The sequence below is a fragment of the Trachinotus anak genome, unplaced genomic scaffold, assembly GCF_046630095.1.
Source record: "Trachinotus anak isolate AG129_WGS33_773 ecotype Australia unplaced genomic scaffold, CSIRO_AGI_Tana_v1 ptg000013l, whole genome shotgun sequence".
NCBI lineage: Eukaryota > Metazoa > Chordata > Actinopteri > Carangiformes > Carangidae > Trachinotus > Trachinotus anak.
Genome location: NW_027273864.1, coordinates 23,150,538 through 23,161,736, shown reverse-complemented (window position 1 = coordinate 23,161,736; position 11,199 = coordinate 23,150,538).

Here is an 11,199-nt window from a genome sequence, read left to right as displayed (position 1 = left end):
TAAAGCATAAAAAGCTAAATTTCATGAGTTCCAACTTCTCAGATGTGGATACTCTGAGGTTTTTTATTATTATTCCTTAGTCTTCTACCATAGTGAACTGAAAATCTGACCACCTTCTAGTCTCACTATTTTCTGACACTTTATAGACCAAACACTTTAAGGAGCTATTGTAAAGAATTCAAAGTTTTACTGTCGCTACACAGCCAACGTCAGCATTTACCACTGTTACTTACCTGTCATGCCAAGAGCTTCAGCCATTGCTGCTTTTACAGTCATACCAGGCTGGGGCTATCTGTTTAGCACGCTAACATCAGTAGAAGAAAAGAAGTAATAGAAATAGAAACAAAACAAGAGGGTTTAATGCTGAACTCACAGAGTTTCTTTTAGAGTGGTAAGTACACAGCTGATACTGCTAACATTGGCTATGCAGCAATAAAAAAACTGTTAGTTCCTGCCCTACTTGTTTTGTTTGACCAAAAACCAGAAGGTGATTACATTTACAATAATGTAAAACACAGAAAAGAGCAAATTCTCAATGTAAATGTTTAGTTGTTAAATGGCTTTTTAACAATTATTATGGGCAACTAATGCAACTAATGATTACTTTCTCAGTTTCATCTGCAGATGATTTCCTAGATTAACTGATTAATGTTTTCATCAGTAAAACATCAGAAAAATGCTTGTCACAGTATTCCAGAGGCAAGATATATTCAGATTCCTTGTCTTGTCTGCCTGACCAAAAATATTCAGTTTGCAATGATAAAAGCCAGAAAAGCAACAAATCTGAACTCTTCGCTTATTACATGACATTTTCCATGAATCATTTATCAAAAGACACAATTATTTTTCTACTAATTGAGTAATCGAGTCATTGTTTAAATTTTACAATTACGTGATTATAAACATCTTTGGTTATTAATTTGATGTTGATCAAGACGATTGACGAGTCGTTTCAACTTCATTACACAGCAGCACACCGTTCAAATCCACAGACAAAGTCATCCACTCTACTGTATATAGCATATTCCGTATCAACCCTGTGAGCACTGACCTATCAGAACCCTCCAGATGAGGTGAGAATAGCTGCCAAACTACATTTTGAGGAGGATTCAGTTAGCGAGTGCAGCGATGACATGCTAGTGTTAATTAGACGGTAGCAATTGAAGGATCGCTTGATCCAGTGCTCTGGCAGCCAACCGCAGCCTGGTAATCAGGTCACGCAGATTGATATGATAATCCCAGGGGCACAGCATGAAAGGAAAGGCTAACTCTGCATTGGCAGGGTGCGAGCCACGGATGTGAGGGGGAGATATCCCTCTGAAGTCAGAATCATTCTCAGGCCTTGGAAGGCAAGTCAAGCACTGAGGAGAGAGCGAGAGATAGGGAGAATAAGAGAGAAAAATCATTCCTCCTATATAGATAATAATCTTGGCTACTATGGAATTTCATTCAGTGCTAGCAAAAAAAGCTGAGCCTTGAGGTGCACAAAAAAGGAGGTTCGATGGGACCCAGTACATGTGACAGTGGATTGAGCAGCATTACAGCATCCTATCTTGTTCAGTGTCAAGCTGGTAGGGCTTAGGAACCAACAGTAAAAATAAGATGGTTTAGAAATCTTCATAGAAGTTTCTACAGAATAAGTTGCACGAAAAAGATTTTTTTTAAAAGAGTTTGGCTGAAGAACTTGCTCCAGTTATAACTGACAAGCTCTGGCATGGCTGGCTTGTGAATTAGCAGTTAGCTAGTCAGCCACAATAGTTCACAAACTCGCCCTACACATGTAGTCCCAACTTTCTAGAGGCCTGTAATCTCTTAATAAATAATAAAGATATGAATAATAAGGATGTTTTTCTAAACTTAAACTGTGATTGTTGCATGAACCATGTTTTCAGAGGCTAAATAAATAATACTGGAGCTACCTTACTGTGAACTAATTTGGCTGGTACACTATTTTGCAGAAACATATAAAGTCATAAAACGTTGTACAGGTATTGCGTGTGAATAACACAGTCTGCAGCAATCTGATAAATGCAGGGGATGAACACTGTTTATTTCATCTCATGTCAGGATTTTTCTGAAAGTGCAATATCTAACCTTCAGTCTATCCTATTTTTAAAGAACAGAAGCAGTGCACATATGGAACACCTGCCTACGTATATGATGAAGAGCACAATATCAGAGAGATGCTGTCAAACTTTGATCTTGATGTGCATCCAGTTCACATGAAGGAACCAGTATGTTTCCCATATCAAAGACATTCTGTGTGGCTGCATCAGAGCCACGTTGTTTGCCAATAGTCACTCATCAGCAGTGCACTTTTCCTGACATTTGCAACCATATGCCATTACCAAAAATGCCTTGACTTTCCTGGAGTGACATTTAGGCCCTGAGAGAAATACACCACATCAACATTACACGCTGCAAATGGGGACCAATATCTATTCTGCCTTTATGGAAATGTTACGAAAACGCTCTGCAGGTGTCAGGTTGTAGAAATGAAAAAATAATGAACACTAGCAAGACTTTGATCTTATATCTACTTATTTTTTTCATATTCTACAGATACATGGAGAATTCGTTGACATTTTGGACTAGCACAAATTGGGGAGACAGATTCAAGTGAGAGTCAATTAAGTAGGTTTTTCAAAACAAGCTGACAAACACACAGCCCAGACATCTTACTACCATATAATTACAATTACCCAATTATTTTGGGTGGCCACACACCCAGCAGACACAGAGCAACATTTGAAGTGTGTGTGTTTCTGGTCACCTGGTGAATGTGAAGTCCAATAATCATTTGACTTTTTTCTCTTTTTTGGGCTGAAACAACTTCCTAAGAGGTTCCAGGCCTAACAAACAATACCGTTCAAAGGTTTAAGAACATTTTTCCAGTTGTTACTGAACTTTACAGTGTAACGTCTCAGTGTTTCTGAAATTAAAGCATAGAACAAATAAATAATAAAGACTGAAAAAAAAAGGTATATTGTCGTAAATTTTATCTACAGTTTTGATTCATTCGGCAGCTGAACACACTTGTGTTCTTTCTATCATGGAAATGAAACATTGTTTGGAAAGTGCCTCCCAACATTGTTACAGGTGTTTGCTTTGCTTCCACCTTCTATCCAGTTCATCACAAAACCAGCTTCACAGGGTCTAAGTCTGGAGACTCCCATCATGTGAAGCCACTGGTCTGGTTCTTTTCTTCTGTTTTGGGTCTTTATTTTGCTGTAGGATGAACTCCAGACCAACCAGCCTTTTCCCCACCATGATATCTGATATAAACAATATACAGCTCAACTTCCTGCAGTACAGTATTGTCTAATAATTCATCAGAGGGTGTGGTTGACACAGTTAGTGTCAACACTGCCTTTGCACAGACAGAAGGTTTGTAGGTCATTAACAAAGGTTTGGGCACCTGTGGGAATTGTCTGCAATAACTTTCAAAGCTTCATTTACATCTGTTACTGCAGAAAAGATGTAAATTCACAAATATCTTCATCCTTGAAAAAGTTTTCTAAAATCATGTAAAAGTCGTACATGATTTTTCAGATTTTGAGCAATCCACTTTAAACAAAGACATTTGAGTCCTTGCTTAAAAAACAAAAAAATAATAAATAAAGTGGGGCTTAATTGCACTTTTCAGTAAATGTTCTGCCTGATTGTTTAGGAAATGACAAGGCTGAAATTTTATAAACCTCAATTCAACATGAGGTGCATATAATTAAGATCCTAATTACAGTAGCAGTTATCATTTTTATCAGAAAAAACCCTCTACATATCTATATGATAAGTGGTCTTTGTCAAATACTCCGATCATTTTCTGGTATTCTCTGGCTCCTGAATATCAATTCAGAGGCTAATGAGTCACCACCAGAGGACGGAGATAAACAAAGCTGAACCTTCAACACAATGTTCGACAAACGGACAGAAAGGGACGAGAGAGAAAGACACAGGCAGAGAAAGAGCCGTTATCAGATGCATTCTAGACAGCACGTAACCCAACAGAACGGCTTTGCTTCAGAGAGGCTGCCTTGACCTTTTCAGTATTCATCACCAGATTGCATCTCCAGCCTCTAAACCAATCAGCACTGTGGAATTTCCGGGTCAGTGAAACAACCTCAAAGTAAAGGTCAGTGTGGAGCATCAAGGGTCCGCGATAACTTGGAGGCGGTGCATGGCGAACAGGTTTATCTACCTGGCAAATGACATATTACTTCACTGTGGCTTAAGTCCACTTTAGTCAGCTGCAGGACTACTGCTGGCTGCAGAAAAAGGCTTCTTATCCCAAAAACTGCTTGTTCAGAAGATGTCAGACTTCACTCAGATCCTACTGATACACATTGTGCAGGCAACAGATAAAAAAGCACATTGTTTTTTGTTATGGACAGATTGATACCAAAAGTATTGTTAGCGTGAGTGTTTAATAATACTGACATTATCACTAGGACCAATACTAGTTAAATATAAAGAAAAAAACTCTCTTATCCTCTGCAGAGAAATACAGATAATATAACTTTGCATAACATTGCAGATTCTCACCGCAGGTTCTGCTAAACAAAGTTGGAAAAATGCTAAATGCTAAATAAAGTTGGAAACTGGAACTGGAAAACAAAAAAAAAAAAAGTGATGAGAGATGAAAAATCTCCTACATTTAAAAGGGGCTATTTGTAAGTTTTCTCTGCTGAGTGGGTTGTGGTGATTTTCGCTTGACAAGAGCTTCAGCCATTGTTGCGTTTACAAGATAAGAGTTTATAATACACCCTCTGAGCAACACTACGTCTTCAGGGCAGATTGGAGGCTACAGTGAGTTGATATCAGAAAGTAACAAGATGGGCCAGGGCTAGCTGGTTAGCATGCTAACCTCAGTAGAAGAAAAGACGTGATGGAGACAAGAGTTAACACTGGAGACAGCTCTTGGCGAGTAATGAATGAAGGAATGAAGTTTGATTCTGAACTCACAGTGTTTCTTCTTGACTGGTACGTAAACAGTTGTTAATGCTAATGCTGGCTATGTAGCAATAGCAAAACTTACAAATGACTCCTTTAAGGACCTGATTAAGAGGATGAATTTCTAAAATTTCTCATATTATTAATCTAGGTCATAAACTGTATAAGGATACCTGTATAAGGAGGTATAAGGAACTGTATAAGGACACATCACCAACAGGCTTCTGAAGAGCGGTTTTGAAGCTCAGAGTGGGCTGTTCCGCCGTCTGCCATCTGATGTCTTGGCAGTGCCTGCCTCTGTCTAACTCTCGGCTAATCCAAAATGGACAAGGAGGTGGGGAGTGTTTGAAGCCAAGACTTGAATGCCGGTTTGTGGCAAGCATACGGTCTCCCTCCTGTCACTCAAAACAGCTCACCCTCAATTATGCACAACTTTAAGCCTTAATAAAATTATATTAACACACCTATTTCAAATTCAGTTTAAGTATGCTGCTGGCTTAAACAACACCCGCTCCATTTGAAATAAGGCCACTGCTACAAATTGGATAATAAGGGTTGAAAAACTGGAGGAGGTGACTCTTTGGCTCAACCCCTTCAGCATGGCTCCATCGATTTCCAACAATAGGTGTCTATTTGGAGTCTCCAACTCCACCTCACAGATATAGAGATCAGAGCACTGATATCAGAGGGCAGATGGGAGAAAACACAGGCCAGTGAGTGTTGTTGAATTTTATTTACCACCGCTTCAGCTTAGTCCAGGTTTAGACCAGAGCTGTGCAGTTATATGCAGTGAAAAATAGATACAAATATGCTAAATTCATCCACCCATCCATCAGCTGTGCCCACTATACAAAATGATTTTGTTTTCAATAAAAAGGGTAATTATGCAATATAGAGGTTTGTAATATTTTTACCCCACAGAAGGGTAGATCTCAAAAAAAAGTAAAAAAAGAAGAAAAAACTTCAATCAGCAGAGAACAGAAAAACACAACAGCTTGACTAAACAGTGCTCATTGTTCTCTTTAGTATAAACATGTCACTAACCACACATTTATACAATAACAATTACAACTTTAACTACTTTACAGGTTATTATTTATTACATTGTTGAATAACAGCATGAGTGATGAAATGAATGGGCTGAGTATGGAGAACAACAAGACGTTATAGTTCAATTACAGTTAAGATGTACTTAAAAACAGTGTGAGTGTTTGGTAATAAGGTGTGCTTTAGTGTGGGTTGTCTACATTATAAATAAATTACTGTAACAAATCATTAAGGATATGAAAAAAGATAATTCAGTAAAGATTTAAAGAAAATCTAGTTTTTAACCTTGTTAACATATGATGTTTTTTATATAATACAAACAGTCAGTACCATGGCTGCGCATTTCCACCTTGGAACTGCAGTGAACCAATGACAGTCTCATAAAAACAGATTCAGACAGCCAGGGATTCATACGTCATATAGCTAAGGAACCAATCCGGTCAGCTTGTGGGGATGGAGGCAGGCAAAATAAACCCACAACCTTGTCAGTACAGAGAGGTAGAGTTTGCATAAGCACCACCACTAACACTGTGTCAGCCACTGCCAGTTGCGAGATAACAAACAACATAAACAAATAAAAGATGCTAACTGCATGTAACCGTCCTGATATGTCTGCTAGGCTCTGATTTTGGTCACAACAGACTCCTCATGTTAGTCTGGGTCTGACTGAGGCTCAAACATGTAGCTGAGTCTTTCCCATGTTTCCTATAACACTTACCATCTTGAGACTCCTTCACCGGTCACCTTAGTTTCTGCCAGATTATACTATACAGATACTAACAAATTTCTAACATTTCCTAGACAAAAAAAATCAATTAAATCAACAATTAAAAATCTATTAAAACAATCACTTAACTGCAAAAAAGTTGGTTAGCAAATCAAGAAAATATATAATTTTCCCAAACGTTTGGATACAATTGTAGGTACACAATAACTGTAGAATAGGATTGGTCCAGCAAATAGTTTCACAGGCATCACAGCTGACAAGTTCATACACATGCTGACTGTCAGCAGCATATCTGAATCAAGTCACCTACAGATCTTCTCTCTTGACGTAAGCTATATATATATATATATATATATATACATATATATATATATACATATATATACATATATATATATATACATACATACATATATATATATATACATATATATACATATATATATATACACATATATATACATATATATATATACATACATACATATATATATATATACATATATATACATATATATATATACATACATATACATATATACATATACATATATATATATATATATATATATATATATATATATATACATATACATATACATACATATACATATATACATATACATATATATATATATATATATATATATATATATATATATATATATATATATACATATACATATATATATATATATATATATATATATATATATATATGTATATACATATACATACATATATAAATAAAAGAAAACCAGACATACTGCATATCTTGTTGGCTATACATCAATATGAACATTTGTCGTATGTGTTGACAGTTATCAGTTTCTTTCACAGACAGCCTGGATGTAAGGACTATGCTTTTACTATCTGGACTCTTTGATTTTACTGCTACAGAGCCGGAGCGAATCAAGATAGCACAGAGTATTTGATAACTTGGAGTAGAGGTTCTGCTTTTGCTACAGACACTTTCTTAATGCATCTCTGCTGCCGCCTGGCACTAATGGTCAAGAGTGGCTACTAATACTCTACTGCTGGATATTTAATCACCTAATCAATCTTACCTGTGACAAAGGCTCCTTAGCCACTCTTGGCAAGAACATCTCTGCCTGAAATCTCCACCACATTTCCCCACATCAACGGAACAGGAGAAAAGGTGGAGAGGAGAAGAGACAGGAGGTGAGGGGGGAAGAGGAGGGAGAAGAGATGTGAAGAAGGAGTAGGAGGGGAGGAGGGGGTGTTTAATCTACTGATTCAATTCCTGCCAATGCCCGTCACTCTGCCTCTCTGTCAGGGAGGGCAAATGGAGCATGCAGCCCAAAACACCCAGACCAAATCACATTTTCTCTCAACTTCTCAGTCGCTCTCTCGCCGTCTCTCTTGCATCTCTATGTCTATCTCTCTCTCCATCTCTCACTCTCTCTACCACATTTTCCTCCCTTTGTCACCCACTCACTGACTGACTCCTTCTCCCCATATCCTTTGGTCCTGTGAAAACAAAGTCTTTGAATCAAGCAATTATCTGAAAGAATTTGTAACTCGCAGACTTTGTGTTTGCTGGTCTACATCACTGTTTTGACACCCAGACCTCTAAAGCACACCTGAAAAGATTACACATCCAGAGCCCTGAAGTTAACCTGCAAAAATGATCGCCCACTCAATCCATTTATTACATTAATAATGCATGTAATAGGTGATGGAGTCCAACCAGTCAGACACATTTGTCTAACAAAAGTCAAGTGGGGAAATTTATTCTTAACCATCACCTCATAAAGAGTTTTTTTTTTTTTTAAGACATAAATTGGACATTTGGACAGTTAAAATCAAATCACAGCTGCAGTATCTTTCTAAAGGCCCCACATCCCAACCTTCACAGAAAACCTTAAAAATATACTTGTTTTTGTTATTATGTTACCTTTTTGCTGTAATGTATGTTGATATGTAGAAAATGTTGTAGTTGGTGAGTTGTGTTGCTTTTCTGGGGATCTGTTTAAGATAGACCAGGATGTCCTACACAGGTGGCATTTTTGCCTTTATTGGACAGGTTATAGTGAAGAGGCAGACAGGAAACAAGGGGAGAGATGGGAGTATGACATGCGACAGCAGTTTATGAGGCGTGTGCTATAACTATTTGGCTACCTGCATCATTTTTTTAAATTGATAGTTGACGTTGATACCACTCTTGTTTGTGACTGCTCCTGGACAAGACATAGTTAGGCACATAACCTCCCATTAAACCACATGTAATTTCCACTTTTTTTTGTTTGAATAAAAAAAATAAAAAAAAAAAAGAGATACATGTAAACTGTTGAGTGTCAGAGGCACTGGTGGTCAGATTTCGTTACCCTGGGACAGAGACAAGCTTGCAGTTTCCCTGTGTCCAGTCTTTATGCTAAACTAAGCTAACCAGCTGCTGGCTGTAACTTCATATTTAGCCACCAAATATGATATTGGTGTAAATCTTCTCACAGAACTCTCAGCAAGACCTGAAATAAGCAGAATTTCCACAATGTCAAAATATTCCTTTAACATGTAGATTTGGTGTCTGCATGATGCTCATCCAGACTGCTGCATCACATACTGAGTATTTCAGGAAAAGCTTGGGCTAAATATATGAGCAAATGTAAAAGCACTGATCTTTTTTGATAGAAATGTTAAGCACTACTCATTCTCCTCATTCCCCAATTATGTTGCAGTTCAACTCATTAAACACTGATTAAAAAACACTTCTCCATGAGCGTTTGTGACAATGGGATGCAATGGGACTTTTATAATACACTGCCACTGATGTGACGTATAAATAGGCCTGCAAAGGTTAAATATTTATTGTGAAATGACACTGTCTATACACATCTGTATAATTTTCCCCTGGCTTTACTATATCAAATTGCTCACTGAGGCAACAGTGCTTTAACTGTGGTTCTGCACCTTGCACAGTGATAAAGGTGGATACGCAATACAACTGGATCATTCCCCAAAGACACATTGTGTAGGATGAACTATACTGTAATATTTTCTCGGTTCTTCTGTTTAATTGTATTATTCATTAACTGTAAATTCCTATGCTGCTGGAATATGTCATCGAAATCTACAGTACGATGGGCAAACATAAAATTCAGTATCAAAATCAGAGACAACATATAGATCTAAAAGCATACATATAGTATGTCATTAGTAAAATGTGTGTGTCTTATCTGCTTTGCATTGCCGTGCTTGAGATGAAGCAGCTTTTTTCATCCTCTTGCCAGCTTACTGAGTTGACACAGTAGCATACATGCCTTATGCTCTGTCTCTTTTTCTGTCCTCTTTTCATCTGTGCAGAGCCTCAGGCTGAGAGTGCCACTGTGCTGCTATAAGCTTTGTCAGCCTCACAAGGGGCCTCTGGCTAGCCACGCCAGCTCTCTCTTCAGTTCTCTCATTTACACCCAGCATAATTAAGAGCTTCGACCCTAAAAAGCTGGTGACTCTTGTAGAAACAACTCCCAGAGGATTTTACAGTAAAGCTGCCAAAGCAGCTGAGGGAGTGAAGTCAGAAATAACGGTGCAAACTTTCAGAGTGAGACTTCCTGCTCAGTGGGATTACAGTTCGCAAGAGAGCCAATGAGCATGAAAAGTCAGCCAAAGACAGTGCAATATGAGACATACTATTCCTATTATAGCTGCTTGTTAGCATAGCCATACAGCATTAGTGGAAGTGTACTCTATAAAGAAATTCAGAAACATTATTTAAGGAAAAATACCAGTGCTTTGATCTTCTCTGCAGGTAGTCTAAAAATGTGTCCATTTATTATATGCACTGTCTTTTCTATTCAGGGATCATCTTTGTCTGTGAGCACGTAGGTAAGTAGAAGTTGAGGTAATCAACTCACCAGGAGCAGTTGAAAATTATATTATGCATACACATTTCATGAAATAGACCTTGGCCCAAATTATAGACATCAATAAGCCAAAGTGGTGATGGGATTTAGATAGCAAACACAAGGATTTTGCTGATCTGGTACTTAAATCTACAGACCAATGACAAATCAGCAGTGCTTGGTTATGGTAATGGAAGGATTGTGGTTATGCAAAGTAAATTATGGACACAGTGTGGTCAGTTAAGACAACTACAATTACTTGCTTAAAGGAAAGGTTGTTATTTTTTGAAATCTTAATATAATGCTCACATGTTTTGTAAACTTTGCCACCCTATCACCAGAAAAGAACTTCAGTATTTTTCAGATTGATTGCTCAAATTGTTCAGTCCCAATGTTTTTTAGGTTTGTGCTTTTTACCATATCTGGACTTGACATCTATAGTATGGTTGAACCAACAGTAATAGATTTGTCAACCACTTAAGAGGCCAGAGGCCAGAGCTAATTATGACCTATCATCACCTTGCTGATATGGAGAACTGGCGAAGCTTTGAAGCTTTGAAGCTTTGAAGCTTTGACGAGGACTAAACGATGTGGCCAGATGACTGGGTTGTAGCA